Below are 26,065 nucleotides of genomic sequence, written 5' to 3' on the forward strand. Positions count from 1 at the left end.
GAAGTTGAAGGAGACTTTCAAAAAGTCTAACCACAACTGACTTTTACCTAGTTCTTTCTAGAAAGCAGTGTTGCTCCTCCATCCTTGTTGCATTTATCGATCACTTGAACTGAGAAAGAATCAGTCATTACGGTTTTGTACCTAATCCCAAAGGGAGAAAGAAGGTAGAAATCTGGTTTCTTGAAAAGGAGAAGGTCATCAGCTTGAAAGAGCAGACAAAGTACTCAACTCAAATTCTATTCCCTGATTCCTGCGAGTCTGCTTGAAATTCCACCACTATTTGCCATCATTCTGGATTTTGATGGATTTTGGTCTTCTAGTCTGGCCGCAGAAATGCAAGCATCTATTTGTGGTCTTTCACAGGATGCTTTGTACTTTTAGTTAAAAAGATGAAGGGGGATAGTAGAAATCTCTGTGGGTGAGTGAGGGGAAAAAAGGATTTGATGTTCAAGTGAATCTAGGTTTAATTTCTGACCCATAAATTTACTAACACTTGTTCATCTTGTCCATCATTGTTTTTAGTGAACCAAGAATACCTCATGACAACTCAATAAACATTTGTTAGAAAACAAATGGGTGACCTTGAATAGCTCTTTTTCTCTCTCTCGTTCTCACCTACTCTCTTTCTCATCTCATAGCAAAAGTCCATCAGTGATAGAATGAAATGATATGGACAATTCTAAGCCAGTTCCTGCTCCACAAAAAATATCAAAAAAATTACTTTCTTTTCCTCTAGAATTAAGAAAGTTTAATTCCCAACTATACTATGCAGTAGCCATTTCTTTGATCAGATCAATAATTCTCTGAGACTTGATTTCATCGTTGATACAAAGGAAGGGATAAAGATCTGTTCCCATTCACCTCTCAGTTGCTCTGAAGATTATAAGAGTTTATGGAATTACATACATTTGGTAAATAGCACAGCACTGTTTAAATGTTTATTATCATTATCCTTATCATAATTGTGCAGATGTGGGTCAAATTCTCACTGCAGACCCATCTTTCTTTGGTTGTGGGAGCATCTACTGTGTCCATAGCAATCTTAGAGTCATTATTTTTAAAATCCCACTATGTTTTCATTAACTAAGTCTACCTTTAAGAAGCCGGATGCTTTCCAGTGCATCTAATTGCATAAAGCAAAAGATCCTAAAGGAATTTATGTGGCCTCAAGGAGCATTATTAATGGAGGTCCCTTCTAGAGATGTAATTTTGGAAGCAATTTTCCATGAAATTGCTGAATGTGTGTATCCATATAAATTTGAGCCCATTTGGTACAATTATAATTTAGCCCAATGATTGCACTAATGACATTTTCAGTAGATATTCTGGTTTAAAAGGAAGGGATACATTTATTACATGTGTATGTAAAACATACTTCAAACTGGATTGTCAGATAAATGTTTCCATGAGGGCTTCCATATGTTTTTTCCATTTATCTTCACTGACACACGACCACAATGGATTCTACAATTGAGTAAGGGAAATATGTGAGTCTGAATTGTCTTTAGTTAGAGCTGAAATATATCTCAACAAAAGGAATTACATGTCATCACATCTTGTGACCTATCAGACTAACAAAGCAGGTGATTTATAGGATGGATTTTGGAACCAGCTGGGGCCAGTTTTGAATTCTGGATCTGCCCCACAGAGCAGATGGCATTGAGCTTTAGTTTTCCACCCTTAAAAAGGAAAATAGTAGTATTAATCCTTAAAGGTCTCCCAGGGTTGTCAGAATAACAACAGCAAAATGCACAGATATAGGCAAAGTTCTTAACACAATACCTGGCATATAATGCACTCTTTAAGTAATTAATGTATATGACATCTTCCTAAGATATTGATTTCAGATAGAACCAAAATAAAGTGTGTGTGTGTGTAATGTGTACTTCTCTGTGTGTGTAACCACAAAACCTGAGGTTCAGAATGGCTGTGTAATGAGTTCAAATGGGTCCAAAGATACACAATTCATTAAGCAGTTAGTTGTGCTGGCAGCAGAATGAGCTTTCAGGGACCTCAGAGATAAATCAGTCCAGTCTCTTATATTTCAAGGACACTGAATTAAGAAGGAATAATTGACTTGTCATAGCTAGCGGAAGCAACAAGACTAGCCCATTAGACTTTGTAAGTTCAATTCAATATTATCTCATTAAAACACACCTTTACCCAGAGGGCCACACAGCCTTTTCTCCACCCACTGCCTTCAGCTTATCTTTGCTTCATGTACGCAGGTTATTGGGCTTCTCTTTCACAAATGAAATATATATGCAACCCTAAACCATATGTCTCTTTTATTTTTTTCCCCAAGACAGCAGGAAGGCATGGGTGTTGGAGAGTGTTTTTCACATATTCCACTTACAGGAATTCAAAATACAGCCTTAGCAGCCTGTGTGTGTGTGATGTTCCCTCTCAATTATGCTTCTGTAGGACATCAGGAGCAACTTACAGGTTACCATGCTCCTCAATTGTCCTCAAAGATATCAGTATCAGAGCTGATCATGGTAGTGTCAATGATTCTATACATATTGGGTATTTATAGTTATTTTGCCCCCTTGAGTCTACAATCAGGTTCTCTTGTCATCAGTCAGCAATCATCATGGCAACACAGCTGTTAATTTCCATACATGGTTCTCTCTTATGCTCCTTACCCTCTCACCAAGCCAGTCTACAACCTTCCGTCTTTAGAGGCTTCCAAAGTAAAACATTCTACCTATTATGTCTTCTCCATCATCCTTCAAAAGCAGATGGGACTGACTTTTTCCACAGGAAACGTAGCATTGTTCCTCTGCATCCTCCCCACTTGCTTCCTCTAATTCTGCAGGTGTGGTTTGTGCCTCTTTCTCCTTTCTGGTGTTGCTGTCTCTCCAAGATAGCAGTGACTCTCCATTGATGGACAGCTATTTTGGGGATCCTTTATTTATTTTTTTCCTTAGAACATGTGGCACTAATGATCATGTTAACCCCATTGCTTTCTAACTTTGAGTTTCATATGGAAAATAAAAGGTGCTCATGAAGGAAAAAAAAAAATTAAGAATAAAAATTTACCAAGAAGCTGAAAAGAAAAAAAGGTCTTATTTTCATGCATTACAGTTAAAAATGATCCTCAAACTTAAATATGTACTCCAGTGTCATAATTATTCCCTATTATCCAGCATTATCGCAATTCTAGTGTCACCACTCTCCACCCCAGGGTTTAAACTTCTCCCAGCCTTTTTGTCACTCACTTTAAAACCAGAGGGCCTTATACCACACTAAAAACACAGCACTGGTAGCAGAGGCTGAATCTTCTCTGTCTGGGCTTTATTTGCTTGTTTAATTTCATTTATGTTTTGCATTTATACAATTTATATTAAAAACATTTTTTTCTCTAGTTGGATTTTGTTGACAAGGATTTCCAGTGCCTTCGTTCTGCTGCATTGTTTGGGCTTGAACACCTGACTTTTGTGTCAATAAGTTCTCCTTTACCCCAACTTGTAAAATAGAATCAGCTGATGGGTTTTCAAAATTTTTAAACAATGAAAATATTTTTAATAACAAGTTTTAGTCTACAATATTGAAATTTTACTGAGCTTCTTGTTTCATTTTGAATTTAATTATATGATAAGATAATATAATCAGTATAATGCACAATTATTTGGAATTTGCTGAAACATTTGGACTTTATATCATTAGATGAGACAAAATCGTAAATGATTCATTTTCTTTGTATATTGCTAGGCTTCTTACCATGAAATATTTTCTTTTCTCCATCATAATAAAACTTTTTGCCCTAAATTTCAGTTTATTTGATATAAATATTGCTATACAAGGTTTCTTTCGATTTATATGTTCCAATATATGTTTTTCTCCTTTATTTTGAGATAAATAGTTCTTGTAAGTAACATATTACTGGCTGTCTTTGTTATTAATTTTTTTGTTTACTTACCTTCTTCTTTTTTTAATGATCACTTTCCTGTTTCTCTTAAATTGATACAGTTTTGGTTTCTGTTTTTTCCTATTCTAGTTTGAAAGTTACTTATTTGGTTTCTATTATTTAAGGAGTTTCCCACAATTGTTATCAAACATTCTATTAATTTACTTTTTTCTAGCAACATCTAAGGTTAATCAGTTATCTATCAAAGACAGAGAAATCAGTTATGCTTTCTTCTCTGACCCCCATCACCTGGTTGGAAGCATTGGAATTTGAATTCCAGATTGTTATAGAGAAAAAAGTACATATGTTTATCTTTCATGTCTAATCTAGACACCAATGTGGTATTTTCTTTACTCACAATTACTTATTGCCTATCATGACTTCCTTTTGTATTCATTATTCTTATACATGTGGAGTATCTTTAACCATAAGAGCCAAAATACAAAATGTTTCAGAACAGAAACTTTTTCAGTGCTTACATAACACTCAAAGAAATGCTCATCAGAACATTTTGATATTTTACATTCTCAAATTGGGGATGCTTGACTGGTAAGTATGTACAAATATTCCAAAATCTAAAAAAATACACAATCTGAAACACTTATTTTCCCAAGTATTTTGGATAAGGAATATTCAACCTCTGGTATATTCTTTAATCATGCACTAGAAATATTTTTGCTAGTGCTTTTTTTAAGTTCTTGTCTGCCCATAAATATCATTATTTATCTCTCATATTCAAGTTATAATTTAGTTGCATATAGCATTCTTATTTTACCTTTATTTTGTGACATAGTCACATGTTCCAGGGATTAAGTTGTGGATTTGGGACATTATTCCCCCAATACCTGTGAGTCCTTGCTTGCCCCATGTTTCTTGGGTTCTCGTTTGTGCTTTCAATCTTCCTGTACCTTTCAGATGCTGTGATACTTTGGATTTCCAGGAATAGGATGCTGTGGCAAAGTTGAAAAGTTTGAATGGTGAGTAACACCTGTGAAATTAAAAGGGAGTGGCAGGATTGGGTGGGTGAGGGAGCTGTCAGCATACTATTTTTAACCTAGCAGTCCCTGACAGCCTGTCAGGGATCTGTCAAGGTCACCCATGAAAGAATCCCCAGCTTCCCACTCTCTTGCTCAGTCACTGGCTAGAGGCTGCCCTGAGAACAGCATGATCTTGACTCAAAAGCTGGGATGGATGCTTACGATGCTACTAGCTGAAGGCTATCAGCTAAGCACAGTCCAGCAGCTGGACAGGGAGTTTTTTTCTTGAAGGGGATCTGGGAGTGCATCTCATGTTACAGAAATTCATTCTGAGAGATTTTTACTCTTCCAGATCACCAGTTTCTCCTTGACTCTGTCCACTCTGTTATTCAGTCTATCTCTTCTGTGGTTCCTGTTATTCTTTTCATTATATAACCATGTCAATTTCATTACTAAGACCTCCTCCTTCTTCTTTTATACAACCTCTTAATTTTGTTTCATAGAAGCTCCGCTTACCTATTTTGTTGATAATGTTAATTATGCTTATTCTAAATTTCTTGTCTGCATTTTCTATCAGCATTTTCCCCTCTTTGTTCTCTCCCTTTCATTGTGCTAGTTCTCACATATCCATAATTCTTGTCCATAGCTTATGTTTATAGTTGACCTTAACTTCAAGACCGTCAGCTAACTTTTTAAAGGGTGGAAGCTTCTACTGAAATCTTTCCCTCTCGGTTTCAGTAGGATTAAGGAATGGGTGGAATGTAGCAGGAAGAGAAGGATTTTTCCCACTGATATCTCCGGATTTCTGGCCACTTGGGTTCTGCCTTGTCTCCTACCTGGAAATGGTCCCTCTATTTACAACTCTTTGTTACTAACAGCTTGAAGTGGGGATGGCTCACATAGCCTGGCCACCTCTCAGCCCCATCAATACCCTTCTGCCCCTTGAGTACTCGGCATTACCATCCAGCAGTAGGAAATGCCCATGGTATTGCCTCCAGGCCCTTTACTGCTGTTATCCATAGTTTCAAGTCTCTGGAGCTACTCCTTCCTTTAATTAAACGCCACCTTCTCTTGGCTTCTCTTACATTCCTCCTATTCTCTATTGTGAATATGTTGCTGTACTTACTCAAAACCACATTTTTGACATTTCAGGTCTTAGATGCAGATCACAGAGACAATAGCATGAACTCCAAATGCCGTGTTGACTAGAAGACCCAGCTTAACACAATTTTATTTTTCCCCCAATAAGAACATGGAGCTGCTCTCCCTGAAGTGAAAGGTGGGACCTGGAGCCCTAAACCCCAGAAGTTCCTTTGTATCTCTCCTCTGACTGCATGGAACATGGTGTTTTAAATCATTGGATTGGATGACTTCCAGGCTCACTTTTACTCATACATTTTATGATTTCAGGGTCCAAGAATGATGGTGTTATATGTAAGAACTCTGAAACCTCAAAGAGAAGAGCAATTAGAATTCTTCTTTCTTTCCTATTGTTCATAAACAGGGTATTAAAATAACCACTAAAGAGCAGAAACATTTCACAAGCTGTTTCCTAGCTCTGATATTATACAAAGACAGAACACCCTACCCTCACTTCCCTTTTAATATCTCAAGTCTCTTCTTTCCTTCGTCTGTTAGAGAACATTTCTCCATTTTTCCATGTTCAATATTTATTCCATTTTTATTTAATTATTAATTATCTACATTGCAATTATTGCCACCAAGTTGAGGGGAACATGTAGAGAAGCAGGTTGTGAATATCAATACTATGCTTGGTCCAGGTGGGGAAAACAGCTTTAGAAATGACTGGCCACTTGTGAAAAACTTGGCAGTGTTTCTTTCTCATTTTGACAAAAAGTATAAAGTCAAGTCTTCTTTCACTTTTATTTTTGGTAACTTTAACACAGTTTTGTTTTGAAAGTTGAGTTCAGGGAAAGACCTCGAAAATTACCAATTAAATGCCTCTGTTAAAAGCCACTCATAAAAATTAAAAAATAAATAAATAAATAAAAAAGTCTCTATGGTGTTTGAGAAAAAAAAGTGAAAAAGAAAAGCACAAAATTTCTAGGAGAAAAAACTCTGGGCACCATTAACCTTCCCCACACAACATGGAATTATATGAAGACAGGTTTCTTCTAGATGTTCATTGAAACTCAGAGCATATGCACACAGAAAGGAGCTTAGCCAAAGCAGTACTCTATAAGGGGGCTGATTATCTTATTCTGTGCACTCTGGGAACCTATATGTTGGTTATAATAATTAAGTTGGATTTGCTCCAGTGAGATATCAGCCTATGAAAATATTTCCCAATGTGTGCTTTATAGAACAGTTATCTTACAAGATATGCTATAAAAAAGACCCTGTGATCAAACAAATTTAGGGAATACACCATATTCTCTGCTCCTGTGGGAGATTTCCTGTGCATATTATCATGTCAGGTAGTTTAATTACATTAACCCAGCATTTCTGAAAACAGTTTCCCATAGTAACCTCTTTGTTCTGGTTCCTTGACACCTGTTGCTAAGGGCAGGTGGTATATCATGGCCGGTAAGAGCAAAGCCATAGAAAATGAAGAACCTGATTTCAAATCCTGGTTCTTCTATTTAACAAGTGAATCTCTTTTGGCTTCACTCCCCTTGTCTATAAAAGAGAGACAATAATCATGATCATGTGGATCACGTGGGATTGTTGTGTTCACAGGCAATAATATATCTAAGGAACACAGCTCTGTACCAGCCATGTGCAAAGGCTCAGAAATAGTAGCTAAAATAATATGTAGTGATTTTCGAGGTTAGATTGATAATAATAATAAAAACCCAAAAACAGCAAAAACACCTGGAAGCCTAGAGAGTTATAAATATTAATACATGGATAATTTTGTTCTTCCTTCCATTGGTCCTAGAAAAATGTTAGAATGAGAATAGAGACCTGGAAAAAGCTTTACTATAGAGAGACAGATTTTTAAGTACTTCCTAAAGTTAGTTTTTATTATTGCCCCTTCAGTGGAGCCCTTTCTACACCTGCATCCTTTCTATCCATGTCCATGTGACAGGATATTTCTTGTTTCCTTTCTGCCATTTTTTTTTTTTTTTTTTTTTGAGATGGAGTCTCGATCTGTCGCCCAGCCTGGAGTGCAGTGACATGATCTCGGCTCACTGCAACCTCTGCCTCCTGGGTTCAAGTTATTCTCCTGCCTCAGCTTCCCAAGTAGCTGGGTCTACAGGTGCCCACCACCATGCCCAGCTAATTTTTGTATTTTTAGTAGAGTTGGGGTTTTGCCATGTTGGCCAGGCAGGGTTTAAACTCTTGACCTCCAGTGATTCACCTGCCTTGACCTCCCAAAGTGCTGGGATTAGAGGTGTGAGCCACCATGAGCGACCCTCTGCCATTTACTTTTACACCTACCCCAACATGGGAGTTGCTTTCTATGACCTTTGTGTCCCTCTTGTCCCACTGTCTTTTTCTCAGTGATGAACTCTTAATGTCCTCACACATAGCCACTGCTCTGTGTAGCTGAAGAGGCCCCAGAGAAGCCTGAGGAGAGATACATTTTTGCCGTACGTAGAAGCTTGGGTGAAATTCGAAGTGAGAGTTTTCAGCAGCCATGTTTTCACAGAACAGCTGACCCTAGCAGGGGGTGGTAGATTTGAATTTCGCTGTTAGTTTCTTTATTGCTAGATTAGGGAAAAAAATAAAACAAAACAAAGAAACAAAACATTCAAATGCATTTGGCAGGTGGTCTTATAACTCCAGCCTGGGTGCTTAGGATTGCAATGTTAAACTTGGTTAATTATGATTCAGAATTCAAGGAAAGGAATATTGCGGAGTATAGAGATAGAGTCCATGAGCTTTGATGTTAAAAACTGTGATCTTTGGGAGGCTGAGGCAGGCAGATCACAAGGTCAGGACTTTGAGACCAGCCTGGACAATATGATGAGACCCTGTCTCTACTAAAAATACAAAAATTAGCCAGGTGTGGTGGTGGGCACCTGTAATCCCAGCTACTCAGGAGGCTGAGGCAGGAGAATTGCTTGAACCCGGGAGGTGAAGGTTGCAGTGGGCCGGGATCACACCACTGCACTCCAGCCTGAGCGACAGAGCAAGACACTTTCTCAAAAAAACAAACAAACAAAAAACTGAGATGTGCTTATGTGTGGATGAAATAGCTTCTACAGGCCTCATTTTTCTTATCGGTAAGTTTTAAAAATAAAATGGTTTCTAAATCTTAAGATTTCTGTTAAGTTTAAAATGCAGAGTATTTGGAGTATTTGCTATTCTGTCAGTTTAGGAGGCTGTTAGCTTTCAGGAAAAGGTGTAGGTTGATAGACTTAGCAGTTTTTGTGTGAGTTAGATTTCTATCCTAAATTGGGAATTTTACTCTCCATTGCATTTGTCCATCCATATATTAATGCATCCTCTGTCCCTAAAAGAAGTTACATACCAGGCCATAAACAAGATGTTATGTTCCAAAGTCTGAAATGTTAGACTAGAAGATCAAATCTTTTCTGATATTTGACAGATTTTACCATCCCAGAGTCAATTAACAGGTGATCATTTGTTTCTGTAGAAAAGTTACAGAAGATTTCTAACATCAAAGAATTTGAAGGCCGTTCTGCTAAATGGATGATTTAGAGCAGCCGTATAGGGATGTATTCAGGAAGTGGTGCTTGTTCTAATCTAGTTCTCCTTGGCCCAGTCTAGTTTCAAGTACAGGGGAGACAAAGAAACAGCAGAATAGGGCTTGGTCCATAGTTTTCAAATAAGGGACCCAAGGCCCTACTCAACCCATTCCCTCCTTGGTTGTATCTAAAGTGCTATTTCATTGTTTGTATTTTTTATCAGATGACTATTTTAATTTTGATTTTTATCTACCGGATATATTTCAATGTATTTTAGTCATTTCTTATGGTTTTAATGCATCTTTGTGTCTTTGTTTTTTTCTAAAAAAAAATACTGATTTTGTAGTTGATATCATATGGTTCCATTAATTGAAATGGTAGAAGATCTTTATCAGCTGTTTATTACATCTGTTCCTTCTTACTTGTGGTGGATCATTTTCTTTTATGTTTTGTGCTTTGGGGTAGTAAGCTCATCTTCCTGTACAGCCTGAGGTGAGGGTATATCTCTCCAGAGAGTAACTGTGTTGGAATTTTCCAGGTGCCCAAAGGGGACCACAGACCTGGGATCATTTGTATGTTAATAGAAAAGCTTGTGGCTTCACAAACCATAAAGGAAATTTAAATTCAAACCTGATTCCCAAAAGTGAAACAGGATTATGATTTTAATTTCACAGATTCTTGGAGGATTTTTTCCAACCAGAGACTAGAGATAGTTGGACATGTTTTCTTGAATTCATTTTATGATGAGAGGTGGTTTTATAAACTCCCTTCCTTCCATGAGAAAGTACCGCTTTAATGGATTTTACAACCATTTCTCAGGTAGACTGCTGGTGAGCCCAAGGTCATGTCTTCTGTTTCTGAACATGTGTTAAACAGCCTAGTCCCTAGTTTAAGGGCCACCCTTACCCCAGTGGCAGTATTAGCTCATGCGTTTCTGAACATGTGTTAAACAGCCTAGTCCCTAGTTTAAGGGCCACCCTTACCCCAGTGGCAGTATTAGCTCATGCACTTCTACTCTCATTTATAGTTCTATTTTGACTCATAGCACTAGTGGATTTCTCTTTTGTTATGACTAGTTGGGCTACGCCTGTAAAAATTTGCAACATTTTGTTGACAATGTCTAAGTGTTTATTACAGGAGGGTGCTATGGTCTAAATGTTTGCATTCTCCTAAAGTTTATATGTTGAAATCCTGTATTAGTCAGGGTTCTCTAGAGGGACCAAACTAATAGAATAAATATGTATATAAAGGGGAATTTATTCAGTATTAACTCACACAATCACCATGTCCCACAATATGTCGGCAGTGGGCTGAGAAGCAAGGAGAGCCAGTCTGAGTTCCAAAACTGAAGAATCTGGAGTTCAATGTTCGAGGGCAGGAAGCTTACAGCACGGGAGAAAGATGTAGGCTGGGAGGCTAGGCCAGTCTCTCTTTTCACATTGTTCTGCCTGCTTATATTCTAGCTGAGCTGGCAGCTGATTAGACTGTGCTCACCCAGATTAATGGTGGGTCTGCCTTTCCCAGCCCACTTACTCAAATGTTCATCTCCTTTAGCAACACCCTCATAGACATACCCACTATCAATACTTTGTATCCTTCAATCCAATCCAGTTGACACTCAGTATTAACCATCACAAAATCCTAATCCCCAAAGTGATTATATTTGGAGGAAGAAACTTTGGGAGGTGATTGCGTTTTGAATGTGGAGCCCTCATGAATGAAATTAGTGCCCTTATAAAAAAGACCCGAGAGAGCTCCCTCATTCCTTCTACCATGTGAAGACACAGGAAGGCACCATCAATGAACCAAAGAGTAGGCCCTCACCAGATACCAAATACATTGGCACCTTGATCTTGGACTTCCAGTCTCCAGAACTACCAGAAATAAATATCTATTGTTTTTAAGCCACCCAGTCTATGGTATTTTGCTATGGCAGCTTGAATGGACTAAGACAAAGGGTCTTGAGTTTCTGTTGAGAATCATGTTGCCCTAACTCCGAGTCAAGTAGTATTGTTTCAACCTAAGGTCCTTCAGTGGATTCTGGGGACTTAGCAGCGCTAAAGAGGCATCTGATATGCCAGCTCTCAGACCTTCCCCTGCTCTCAGCTGAGCTACTTTGCTTTTGTCTATTTTGTATATTAAACTTCTGAATAAAAATTGGATACACATAATGGTTTAGTCTTTCAAAATAGAGTTTTAACATTCTGCATTTAACATTATGATAGAAAACATCAAGATGTGGTGTGGCAAACACAAATCTCATTGTCCAATGACCTGAGCACTTAACAAATTCCAAACTGCCATAATCATTTTACAAATAAACCTCCACGCTCTTTGGGTTTCTGTATCTCCCAACTTGAGATACAATTGAGACAATCACGCTTCAGAAGGGAGTAAACCACTCCAGGAAGAAGTTGAGTAAGACTGGAGGCCTGTTAACACTTGTGAACTAGGGAAAGTTTCTTCATCAATGCTGGCAGTAGTGGGGACCTTATATCTGGAAAGAGTCAATAATGCATTACACTACTTAAGCTGTAGAAAGAGTTCATCGACTATGTCTTTTTAAAGGCTCTCTTCAAGGGACTTAACCTAGGGAGGCAAGAACTCCTTCAGTCCCAAATAGGCTAAATAAGGTAGAATATTGGCTGTGAGGACCCTGTCCTAGAAAAAGCATAGAAAGGGGAACAGAACAAACATAGAGAGTTGAAGAAATTTTGTAAAATAAAAGAAGGTAAAAGTAGAAAGAGGGAGCATATGGCTACAGAAGAGGGGACAAAAGTAGACACTAATATGGACATCATCTTTGGACATCAAATGTGAGATGCTATTAATATAAACATATTAGAGTCTAAGACATGGTAATACCAGAAGCAAAAAACAGCCTGACACAACTAACCTCCAGGAATAAATACTTATCATGTCTGACAAAGCCTGATTAACCCCAGCCCTGCCTACCTGCAGTCAAACTTTCCTTACTAGAATGTATATTCCATGAAGGCAAAAATAGTTGGTTCTCCATGTCTAGGATAGTTCTTGACACTCAATAAATATTTCTTGGGGGAATAAATAAAAAGATAAAAAACAGAAAAATTGATTTTTAAGAAAGTTAAATGCAATTAGTCTTGTAATAAAGTACTTTACAGAGTCAACTGTTGATTCCCCAAAGATCACCAGAAAAGTCTATTGATCAAGAAAAGCTCAGTTTATTAGATTTACTGCAGGAAAGGAGATAGTCTTAGTAGTGTTTCAAAATAGAAATATATATGGTTTTGGGGTCAGGGGTGACTGAATTAAAGGAGAGTCTTACAAGATAGAAACTATTTGGGATTGGGCAGAGATTATGCCATGATAGCTTTGGATTGATGGTCACAGTGCGGAGGGTCTTGAAATAATTCTGGATGAGTCAGGTGTTATTCATGATAAATAAGCTGTTTAGTTAGTTCCCAGTCTTATCTTCCAGGAGCAGTTATTTCCTAGAGCAAGCAGCTAAATTATTTTTGTTTATTCTCAACATTGCTTAGCAAAGAAAGAGCTAGAATACATCATCCTAGAGTTGTTTAGCTCAGAGAGAGGGGAGTATGCCTGTTTCCAGTGTCGTCAAACACAGGGACAGAGAATTATTTTGGTTTGTGTTCTTAGTCCACCTTTTAGTTGTACCGTAGCCTGAGCTTAGGAGTAGATTATAATTGTCTTGAGATGTGATCAATCCAGATCTTCAGTGCTGTTTGATTGTTGTGTCATCTTATAGAGTGTCTGGTGGTAGTCTTTTTGATATTGAAACGTATCAGATTATCTTTTGTTTTTCATACTGGAAGTTTATTTGTCCTCTCATTTGATGGGACAGTGGCTTCATGTGAGCACAGTGACACAATTGTGAAGACAAAGATTATAGTTAGATGGTGCAGTCCACTTTTAAAGCAGGAACAATGACTCCTGAATTAAACCAAGAGAACAGATCCCATCCCCATTTGAAAGAGCCCACAAAACTACATGTGGGAGATTTTGATAAATAATCTAATTTTGGCTTATTTGCTCCTCCAAATCCCACCTCCGATATATGACTATAAATACTCCAAAATCTTTTCTTTACATTGCCCAATTATTCATATTTAGATTCAATCCTGCAAGCCTTGAGGACTGCTCCTACAAGAAATACCCAGGGGAAGAAGTTAGAGAAAAAGGAAATTTGTCTTTTGAGAACCTACTATGTGCTGCCATAGCAACCCTGTTAGTTCTGACAATAAAAATTGAGGCATAGAAAAGGAAAACAATTTTCTAGAAATGGGGAAGGTAATAAATATTGAATAATGGATATTAATCTGAGTCCCTCCAACTCCAGAGACTGTGTACATCCCACTGTACCGTAAAATTTCCTTTTGAGGAAAAACACCACAGGCCATTATCAGTTAACTCCATATTTTTTTCTAATAATATAGTTATATCACTCTTGCTTGATATTTAAACAGTTTATCTTTTGAACGATAAATGGGGGCTTGGATTTTTCTTGGAAGCAATGGGAACCCACAAGAGGGGCTGAGACAGCATTCACAGGATCAATTTTGCTCTTATTGTAGCCACAAGTGGGATGATAGCAAACAAAACTGGAGTCAAAGAGATCTCTAATTATGCCCATAGAGGGTTAAAAACAAACTTTTTCTCCTTAGAGAGAAGGGTATCAGCATAGATTCATTGTCAGATGGGATGAGCCGTTGTTTCCCAACTTTAAGAAAGATGCATAATTTAGGCCAAGATAATCACCAGTGATGCATACAGCAGAGATTAATTTGAAAATTTAATATCAGAAGATTGGAGGACTTGCTTATGAAGCCACAGCTTCTAAATTATAGTGAGGCATTGGCTGGTAACAAGTGCTCAGGAGCCTCAATGTGCAGAAGAATATTAAAAGATACCACATGTCCTCTAATTAAAATCACGGCAAAATGGAGTAATGATTGCAGATATAATATTAGCAAAGGGTAGGGGGACGATTAGAAAGCAGTGCCAGGAAGGCAACAGGGGCTGGAAACCGTGGCCTCCATGGGGAGAGGCCTTTTCCAAATTGCAGCCAAATCCCTGGAAATTAGCAAGAGCTAGAGGGAAAGCAAATGGGAGTTGCTGGCATTATAGGAAATAAAAATATTGCTCTATCACACATGATTTGGACAAAGGTTTGGTCTGTTTGTTCAGTGCAAAGTGACAATTGGGAATAATTAAAAATGGAGCCTGAGTTTGCAAGGGACTCACACACAATAATAGCAATCAGGATGGTCACATGGACCTGATGCTTTAGGAATGTTTGGCTGGTTGATGTAATGTCTTTTATTGTTTTTGTTTGTTTGTTTTGTGATTTTTTGTTTAGTTTTATAAGGGGAGGTTAGTGGGAAAAAGCCAGTAAAATGGTAAAAGTTTCCATTCATTCTTAAAAAGACAATATTGCGGCAAGTCAAGAGGACTGGCAGACTTTGTACATTTATATCTATCCTTTTACGAAGCTGCAATAAAAAGGTGTGTTATTAGAATGTGCCCAGAATTTTAGAGGCATGGGTTTGTAAGGCAGGGGAATGTATTTGGGCTGGTTGATGTCAGAGAGTGAGGCGTGAGGCTTAGTCCTTCTTTTATTTATTTTTTTTTGGAGGGAGGTGTTGTGTGTTTTTTGTTTGTTTTGATTGTTTCTCTACAAATTCATGAAACCTGATTGGAATTAGAATGAACAACAATGGCTAATGAGATAACATGAAGGCATTTGAGAATAATCATTCCTCTCTTCATCAACCCACCCCTATTTAATCCTCCTAACTGAATACTACTCTTCTATAGTTTGTACTTATCAGGGCCTAGCCAAAGAATACCGTGAAGCCCAGAACAAGATCGTACTTTGTGAGCAGGCTATATTGTATATATTACACATATACTATCACTTCGCCATGTGATGCTCACTGCAGATATTAACAATCCATTACAGCAGGCTTTCCTACTGACTCCAAATAAATCCTCAGAATCCTTTTCAACAGAGGATCCCAGAAATCACTATCAATATTCACATGTGGAATGCAAGATGCCAGCCTCTACTAGGGAAATTCTGGAAGTTTGGGAGATTTCTGAAAACTTCTCATCAACAGGAAAGGAAGACAGAGAGTAAGGTGAAGGGAAAAGAGCCCCACATTAGCCATCAGAAGTCTGGAGCTTCTATTTCCTCTTCTGCTTACTATCCTTGTAATTTTGGACAAGTAATAGAACTTCTTTGATTGTTAATTGCTTCACCTATAAAACTGAAGTAATACGTACCAGTAATAGTTCTGAAAGTAATACAACAACAAAATGCAGTAATTCAGTAATATGTCATGAGTCATGTGATGATAGGAGAGAGAGCTGTTGTTAGTATTAAACTGATAATCACTAATTCTCAGTTGCTTGTCTCTTTTCTCAGTTGCAGCAGAGCAGCTGGCAGAAGCACCTTTAGCCAAACTTCTATTACTTTGCCTTAAACCACATTCCCTATTTCAGTTATCCTCAAACTTGAATGGCCAAAAGAATCACCTGGGGGCACTTGTTAAAACACAGATTGCTGGCCCGGTGGTTGGCTCACACCTGTAATCCCAGCACTTTGCAGGGGAGGGGGTGTCACCTGAGGTTGGGAGCTCAAGACCAGCCTGACTAACATGGAGAAACTCTGTCTCTACTAAAATTACAAAATTAGCTGGATGTGGTGGTGCATGCCTGTAATCCCAGCTACTCCGAAGGCTGAGGCAGGAGAATCGCTTGAACCCGAGAGGCGGAGATTGAGGTGAGCTGAGATCATGCCAGTGCACTCTAGCCTGGGTGACACGAGCAAAACAAAATTCCGTCTCAAAAACAAACAAACAAACACACACACACAGATTGCTGCCCCCGCCCCCACCCCTCAGAATTCTGATCAAGTAGGAATGAGGTGGAGCCCAAGAATTTGCAGTACTAACAAATTCCCCCGCAATGCTTATAGTTGCACTTTCAGGGACAATACTCTAGGAACCTCTGCATCACCGAAATTCTACATTACAAGGTTGAGATCATTTTCCATATCTTTTAGGAAGCATCTGCAATAAACCCAACCCCAGTTGTCATTTCTCAGAACTACTGTACCACCTACAGTTTTCTTCCATTCCTGTGAGGCTTAGCAGGCTTATGTTTTTAGGAATCTTTTCATTTGTATTTGTCTTGCCTTCCCAGAGAGACTGGGAAGTTCCTCGAGGCTTCAGCTTTATGAATTTTTGTAGCTTTGTCTCTCACTAGTGACACTGATCCAAGCACTCATTTAAAGTACTTTTCTCAACACATCTCCTGGATGATTCTGAAGACCCTCTAGGCTGTTGCCTAAAAAGTGCAGAGCACAGCCCCCCACCCCCATCCTTTTTTAACCCCTGTCACTCCTGTCACCACACAGCTGCCAAGTCCTCAAGAGGTTATTCTTCCACTGGACACAGCTGCCCTTTGTTGGTCACCCTTCTGCTGCCATCACTCTGCTCTCAGTAGCATGGGTCCCGCAATTCCCAGTCTCCTTTACCTTGAGATCCCCATAATTAGGTCTGACCCTTTTAAAAATTTTCTTTAGTAGCAGACAGGAGGCTATTCTGATGTAAATGATTTATCTAAAGGGATAAATATATACAAACAAGTAATTGCAAATGTTAATTTATAACTACAGCTCAGGCCCAGACTATAATTTCGGCTGTCTGACTTGCTCCCTGTGAGTTTCCACTTGGCCAGGTCCTGCTACTCACAAGAAGTAATCCTATCTTCTTTGTAGCTTGGACTCCTAGATCCAGGGAATGAAAGACCATCCCCCCTCACTACAGTCCTAGTCACCCTAAGTCCCGGTGTTCCAGCCGCTATCTCTTCCCAGGACTCTTTGAAAGTGGTAATAGCCCGTTCCTACAGGGAAAGCCTTGCCTCTACCCAAAAGTAATAAATTGGCTCCATACCCTGCTGATGTAGTCATAGTAGCTGAACATCAGTACATCAATACAGTTCCCAAATACCTACTATTGATTCTTAAAAACCACCACATGTACCTCATAAATATGTATACAATTATTATGTATCAATGAAAACTTAAAAAAATAAAATATGCAAAACATTTTTTAAACTATATTTTTATTTATAATATCAACGGCCATTCCTTTTTCAATTTCTCTTTACCCAGATTTAAAAAACAAAAAACAAACAAACAAAAAAACACCTTGGTGTTCAATTTCACCCAGAGTCACCTTATTACATGCATTGAATTGCATTGAGAATGTTTTAATGAAATAAATGCATATACATAAATGCATATTAATTTGATCTATTTGTATTCTATAGGCCACTGTGTGTTGGGAAACAGATTTAAATAGCTAAAACAGAACTGTAGAATCTCCGGTCTTTCCTCTGCTCCTAATGTTCTTCCTCTTTACACGTAGCCAACTCCCACTGTATCAAGGTAGTTTTGTAGCAGATGAAAGTCCTTGAGCCCATTTGGTCACACAATGGGCCAGCCCTTTACTAATTCTACTACCCTACTGAATAATTCTCTGCTTTGCATGTGCCAATGTTGTTACCCAGGCACCTGCAGGTCCTTGCTTGCAAGGCCCTGCCTTGAGCGAAAATTGCTGGTTTCAGCCAGAGCAGTTTGTCCCTGTTGCTTGTTTAAGATGAACCTGTCCATCTGTCTTCATGCCACAGACCCTGGGTGGCAAAAAGCAATAAAAGGAAAGCACTCTTTGACAGCCCTCTCGGCATAATGCCGGCTTGAACAGAGGTTATTATCTTGTAATGCCACTGTTATTTCCAACAGCCCCCAATGGATCTGCTGACTGTGGCTAGACAAAAGGAGGGACACTGAACACAGCCCCTACACTTCCTAGGGGCAGCATTGTGCTGGGCTATCAGAGTGACTTTTACTGCCTATTGATTGGTGTATCGACTGCAATTAAAGCCCCCTTCTCCCATTGACGTTGTCACTGGTATATTTATTTAATAAATCTCAGCTTGGTCCATGACCATGCAGGGCTGACCTAGCTAGCTTCTGTGCTTCTTGATACACTGGGGAGACAAGTGGACTACAAATGTGAAGATGTCTTCTAGTCCCAGGCTTGCCACTAAATTGCTATATGACCTTGAAAGAATCACTTCTCTCTGGGTCTAAAGTCCCTCCTCTATATCCCAGGTCTGATGGAAGAAGAGTCTACATTTCTGTGATTCTTATTTCAAGACGTCTAGCTCCCGTGGGTTGTGGCATGAACTGGTTGAGAAGGCCCCCAAAATAGCAACGAAGTAATTGCAATGTATATTCTAATAGCAGCAGCTGTAGTAACGGAGCTGCCTCCCTCCCTGGGCTTCCTCTTTAGGGGTGATATGCCAGAATGAGAAACAAAATTACTGTGTCTGTTCAGCAAATTCCTCCTGACAAAATCTTTAAGCGTTGACAAGAGTAATATACTGAAAATTAGTTTAGAAGTGTTTCAAGTTTCAAAAATCAATCAAAATCAAATTAGGTTCTGAAGATGCTGTCTGTTGAGTTTTAGGAAAAAATAAAGATTCGCTTCAGCAACTCAGGAAAGTGGCTTTGACCCCGAAAGAGGTGACTCTTTCACACAAAGTGGTTGTTCTTCTTTACATCTTCCTTTAAGACCTTTACCAAGGACTTGACCAAGTATGTCCTTGTTCTATTCTCTCAGCCATTTGTAAATAACTTACCAGCTGACCTACATTTTAATCCCATTTCTCTCTCTTCTGTCTCCCAAGCCCCAAGCCCCATCGAAAGCTAAATGAAGGAAAAAAATTAAAAAGTAAAAAACCTAATCTTATTTCCAAGGATGGTAAAAAGGCCTGGAAGTGGTGGGGAAAAGGAATTAATAGCCCGTGGCCTTTCTTAACTTGGTCTAATTGTCAAGTGCAAGAGAGCTACATTCAAGATGTAGGCATGCATGCCTCTGTGGGGTTAAATGATTAACAGGAGTTTCAACTTTGGCTTCATTCTTTATCCCCATATGTAACTTAAAAATCAGGGTCTTTTATAGCCTGGGAGGATAATAATCACTTTGACATTTACACTTCAATGACAGTGGCTTATTGTTTCCTACATACAATGACTTACCCCACCCACCCTACTTCCCCTTCTCCTGTTCTTAGTGGTTTTGGAGCGTTCATAGAAGCCTTACTACACGTCCACAAATCAGGCTGGCAGCCATAGTCACCACAAAGAGGCCCTGTGTCTTTTTCTCTCCTGTTTATCAATGTCTGTTATCTATGAAGCTGTCATACCTTACATACCTCTTGAAAGCTACCATTGCCTGGGCCAAGGGTGTCATTACCCAAAGTTTCCAAAGTCTTTTATCCTCTAGGTAGAGCCGAGAGAATGGCCTCCCCCTATTCTGTGCAATCTGGATCTCCAAGCATTTCTAGTTGGATCTAGAATCTCTTTGTTCCCAAATATTTTGTTCAAACAGTACATTTAGTTTCTAGCAAAACTCCTCTAACCATCAAGATTCAGACAAGGATTGACAGGATATGTATATGTATGTAGGATGTGTATGTGTCTATGTGAGTGTGTGTGTGCACATGGGTAAATGGTTGTGTGTGGATTGAGTGACTAGAATTGATATTCTGCCTTGCTATGACCGCTTCCTTCTCATCTAAGCCCAAAGCTTATTTTTGGATATATTAACATGGGTTATCTATAACCAATATAAATGGTTGGCAGTGGAGTTTGCTTTGTGTGTCATAATAAAGCTCTTTCAGCTGGTCACTTGAAAAAAGAGAACAGTCTGCTCCAGATAACAAACTTCTTCAACTATTGAGAAAAAAAAACAAAAAAACAAAAAACAAAGAAATGCTGCCTATTTGGAAATAATAGATTTCCAAATTTCAAAGTCCCAACAATCTTAGGTCTTTTAGAACCAAGTTTCAGATGTTGCCTCCATTATATATGAGATCTCTACGGTGGCCTCTTCATGGCCAAATCAGTAGTTTCTAACCTATTCATTCAGAGCTGCAGGCTCTGCCTACTCTCTATCCTACGCCAAAGGCGTACACCTACACACAAATACACCTGCACACAGAAGGAGAGTTGCATTGTCAGATTGGCATCTCAAACTATGGACCTATCATTCAAATCATCCTCTCTCCCTCTCCTCTGCATAGGTGATATTTCTGAAGATTCCACTAATGTTTCAAGTTAGTGATAACTTCCCTTGGACTCACATAGTCCTCACTTTCAGTATGTATCTCAGTTTCTTGTAATTCAACACATATGTAGAATTAAATGAGTTGCAGCTTCTCTACTACACCAAAGACATTTTCCCTCCCTCTTCCCAAGCCCACAGCTGTTACTTCAGATATATGTGGAGGACTTACCTGTTGGCACCTCCCATCTCTCCATAGCTAGCTCTATTTTTTGACAAATATCATGAAAGACAAATGACCCTTCTTTTTGTCCTATTGTGCTTTCTTCCTTCAGCAAAATCTGGGGCCACTGTACTGCTTGATGCTGGCTCTCCATCAGTGCCTTCATGGCTCACAGCACCTAGAGGGAGGACTCAATAATTTGCTATTTTCTATCCCAGCTGCCTAGAAAAGAACTTGGCACACAATATATATTTGATCAATATTTCTTGATTAAACTAATGGAATGAAGGAAAGAAGGAAGGAAGGAAGGAAGGAAGGATAGAAAAGTGAATGACAAAATTAGTGTGTATTTCCTGGCAATAATAATCATAATAGTATCATGTTAAACAAAAACCTGCCCTGTTAAAAATACAATTTTGTCTGCTTAGTAAGTATCACATGGGCATTTGGGAAACTCAGATATACAGACAAAACTAAAAGTTGCAATTAATTCACTGTCCAAATAAAACTACTGTTAAAATGTTGTGTTTTTATATGTCCATTTTTCTATAAGTATCAGCAACATGCTTTCCTTAACAAAATTCTTATTAGTATATTTTGCTTTATAATCTCCCTTCTTTTTCTATGCTTAACTTACACAATGGGAAGTTTTTGTAATCTAATATGCTTTGAAGTTTTCTTGTAAAATATAGTTTTTACTGCATAGCATTCTACTCATTAATATATTCAGATTAATACACAAGGTATATTGAACTAATTTCTTATTCTTTGATATTTTGATTTTTCATTTAAGTTTATACACTTGCATGCATCTATGACAGTTTTTAAATAAAATTTAGCTCAAAAGTTCTAAAGAGTAAACAGATATCATGCAGGTAAGTGCCAGTATTAGACATTGCCACTTTTCTCACATTTGGGTACTCTTTGATTGCAATGGAAAAATGAAGAAGACTTCAATTATAATAGATTTTTATAAATCAATTATTTAAACATTATATAAATAGAATAAGACCACAATTTCTCTGCACTTTAGAAGCTGGGCATAATTTTGATTCCTCTATCTCCTTTCTTGACATATAATGAATCATTAAGTCCTGTCTGTTTCACTTTCATAGTGTGTTTTCAACCTTCCTTCTTTTCCAACCCATTTGACACTGTTATAGTCCAGGTCCCATGTTTGTGTTCCTGAGTTTTCAATATTGCTCTTTGTTTAGGTTTTTTGTCTCTTACTTTCTTTTCACTGTAACATTTCCCAAGTGTTTTCCATGAGACACTGGTCCCATGAGACACGTGACCAAAGAAGTCCCATGACAAACTTATGCAATCTTACTTCTTACCTTCCCTCCTGGGGATATACCAAGCATATCAGTTTGCTAGATTTTCTAGGAAGTCCTAGAGTTAAACAATCAAAACCAACAAAAACAGTAAGAAAATTTTTATGTAGCTTGCTTGAACATAAAATATACTAATCCTGACTCTCACATTCTTTCAACAAATCATCGTTTGTATGATTACCATGAGTGATGGCCAGTTGTGTGAGTGTATGAGTGTGTAGGTATGTGTGTGTGTGTGTGACATCTTTTAACCACCAGTTGAACCTGTGCCTTAAGCAAACACTTTGGGTGTCACTTTTACATTGCATTTCACACAGCTGATGAAGTCATTTTTTAAAGACTAGATACAATTATATAGTTTTGAAAAAATTATCCAGTAAAGTAGACATTCCAGATGACTACAATGGCATTCAAGATCTGTTAGACTTTCCCTTAATCATAATGTCTTAGTCTGATGTCCCATTGTGCCCCTGCATCATCAGAAAATCAAAACATATCAAAGTTCTATCTCCTCTCCAAATATGTCATACTTTTTCAGCTTTTTGTATCTGATTTCTGCCATTTCTTCTGTTGATCTTTTCCAGTGATGATATTTGGTTTACCACCAATAGCAAATATTAATATCTTGCAAAATCATGCCTATCTTCTCCAGTGGTCACTTCACTCATATCCTTCAAATTCCAATGATGGCTTCTCTACAAAACATTTTCTAATGCCCTGAAAAAGCTGCCCCTCCTGCCTTAACAGCCTTCAGGTAGGCAGACTGGTGATGTTCACCTTCCTTTTATAGATGAGAAAACTGCATAATTGTGGGTTCTCTGCACATTTTGTGATCTTTGCTAACCACCTGGTTACATCTCAAAAGATAAGAGGTTGGAGAGTGAAGAGGGTGGAGGGAGGGAGTGTCCAGGGACTTCTGGAATCTCAAAAGGAATGAACACTTAGCTAAGACATGAGAGGCCTTAACTAAATCCCAAGTTTGTTTATGGCCATCAGAAATGTACCTGGCACATTCAGTTCTGATTTTCAGGGATTTAAGTTTAGCTGGCAAAAGAAGTTGCATAAACTCAGGAAATGGGACAGGAAAAATTATTAAAGAAAGCCAGCTAATCAGAACTTATTAAATTCATAAAAATGTGTTGGCTTGAATTATAGTTTTTGGGGAGATATTAGTTATAGTTCACTATTCAGTAACTATTGGCATTATGAGTCCCTAAATTAGCTGTTTACTGATTTATTTAAGCCAATTGTTAAAATATCCACATTCTGACAAACTGCGAGGATTTTGGGGCAAGCATTATGAGTACAATTATTAACAGGCTACATTTTATTGACTTGTAACACTGTGCAGAATGGTTTTACATCTAGAATACTCACCATAATACCCATTTTATAGAATGGAAAGCTAAGACTAGCTTCTGATAATGTTAAGTGATTATTCAGAGCTAACAGAAATAGGAATGACAAAGTTAGAGCTTGAAGCCATATGTTATAAATCCTAGTGATGTCAAGAGGGCTCACATAGCATGGAGTGATTTAGTAAGCACCTACTTCTCAGTTTTTAGGACTGCCAGGCATTGAGGAAGCTGAGGCATCCATGAGACGGAGGGAAGTCAGATGGCATGAAGCCCTGCAGACATAAAGTTGAGGGCAAGCATGAGAGCCAGAGCCTGTCTTCCTGGTTTGTTCTTCCTGCTTCTGGCTCTTGTCTTTTATCAGGAATGAAAGTACTACCTGTGTTATCTGAACAATGGTCTAATCTCTTTCAGTACCTGGTGCTGAGAAAGATTTGACTAGAACACATTGGGAACGGATTTATGTAAGACTTGAATATGTTATTAACTGTGGGTAGCTGGAGTTTCAGATAAATGATGATGAATATATGTTTATTACCTTGATCACTTATTTTATAATGTTTCTTGAAAGTTTACTCTGTGTCAGACATTATACCTAGCTCTCAGCTGTATGAAACAGATGAAGCCCTTTGTATTTAAGGGGCACAGACTCCTACAGACATAGCAGGAAGGTAAATCTTAATCTTTCTGGGGCATCTGGAACATTTCAATAGACAAAAGTTATGGATATGTTTTCCTGGAAACATAGACACACACATATGTGGACTCACACTTTTACTTATGGGCATGAGATGAGAAATTCAGAATCTATTTAGACTTCTCTAAAGACCAAACATTTCCCTCCTAGACATCCATAAACCTCAGGTAAAGTATTCTAGGACAGAGCATCATTAATGTGAACAAATTTTTACTGCTTCCTGCAGTATTCAGGGCAGTGGGAACAAAAGGGTAATGTCCAATTGACTGTTGTGACTGTTGTGACTATCACATCCTTCTAAGTCTCCTTGACATTGTGGAAAGGCAGACAAATTACATTCCCAAGGATATTTTTGCCCACTGTGGTAGTGGTTCTAGGTTAGAGCTTGATAGTGAGAGACATTAGATCTGGAAAGCAGACGGGAGTAAGAATCCATTATCAACTGAGATATTTCTAGCCAGTTACATTAGAAAGTCATGAAATTTACAATGACTTGCCAGGAAGCTTTTAAAAAGCACGTATACTCAGTACCATGGACTGAGATGGATGACAGGAGCTTCCCAGAGATTCTTTTGAATTCTGGTTGTGTTCTGGATAATGTCTGAGAACAACCCACTTCTGTGTTTCAGGATGAGGTCTACAATGACAACTTTCTGATCCTTGCTCCCTTAGCTTCCAGTGGTTGGGTAAGCCATTAATTTCCTATTTAGTCCCTCTTACTTGGAATACATCAAATGGTTTCTATTTTCTAGACTGAACACTAACTGATACATGGAGTAAGGTATGGTCTCTATTTTTGTTCTCCAAGGTGTAAACATTGTTTTCTGTAAAGAGATAAATAGCAAATATTTTTGGCTTTTCCTGGCAGACTATCCTTTTTGTAACTACTCAACTCTGCCATTGCATCAAAAAAGCAGCCATAGACAAGATGTATACAAGTAAAAGCAACTGTGTTCCAATAAAATTTTATGTAACAAAATAAGTGCTAAACACCTACATCAAGAAGATAGAAAGATCTCAAATTAACAATCTAATGTCACACATAGAGGAACTGGAAAAGAAGAATAAACTAACCCCACAGCTAGCAGAAGAAAAGAAATAACTAAAATCAGAGGAGAACTGAAAGAAACTGAGAATCAAATATTTGTACAAAGGATCAACAAAACCAAAAGTTGTTTTTGAAAGGATAAACAATATCGATAGACTGCTAATTAGATTAATAAAAAAGAGAGAAGATCCAAATATGCACAATCAAAAATGACAAAGTTGACATTACAACTGATTCCATAGAAATACAAAAGATCCTCAGAGACAATTATCAACACCTCTACGCACAAAACCAGAAAATCTAGAAGAAATGGATTAATTGCTAGAAACACACAATATCCTAAGATTCAGTCAGGAGGAAATTGAAATGCTAAACAGAACCAATGCTGAGTTCTAAAATTGAATCAGTAATAAAAGACTTACCAACCATAAAAGCCCTTGACCAGATGGATTCACAGCCAAATTATACTAGACATACAAAGAAGAGCTGGTTCCAAATCATCTGAAACTATCCCAAAAAATTGAGGAGGAGGGATGCCTCCCTAACTCATTCTATGAAGTCAGCATTACCCTGATGCCAAAACCTGGCAAAGATGCAACAAAAGAAAAGTACAGACAAATATCCCTGATGAACAGAGGTGCAAAAATCCTCAACAACATACTAGCAAACCAAATACAACAGTTCATTAAAATGTTAATTCATCACAATCAAGTAGGCTTTCTTCTTGGATAGTTCAACATATGCAAATCAATAAATGTGATTTA

General features: G+C 38.1%; 1 long non-coding RNA gene across 1 annotated transcript in view; it reads right to left on the minus strand.

Moving 5' to 3' along the window:
- Window positions 1-4,799: 4,799 nt before the first annotated feature.
- LOC117098760 overlaps window positions 4,800-26,065 on the minus strand; it is a 44,388-nt gene continuing 23,122 nt past the window's right edge. The window contains exon 3 of the long non-coding RNA XR_004443579.1: window positions 4,800-4,898. This is a non-coding gene — a long non-coding RNA (uncharacterized LOC117098760). The remainder of the gene's footprint in view (window positions 4,899-26,065) is intronic.

Source organism: Trachypithecus francoisi, unplaced genomic scaffold (genome assembly GCF_009764315.1).
Source record: "Trachypithecus francoisi isolate TF-2019V2 unplaced genomic scaffold, Tfra_2.0 Lachesis_group16, whole genome shotgun sequence".
NCBI classification, from domain to species: domain Eukaryota; kingdom Metazoa; phylum Chordata; class Mammalia; order Primates; family Cercopithecidae; genus Trachypithecus; species Trachypithecus francoisi.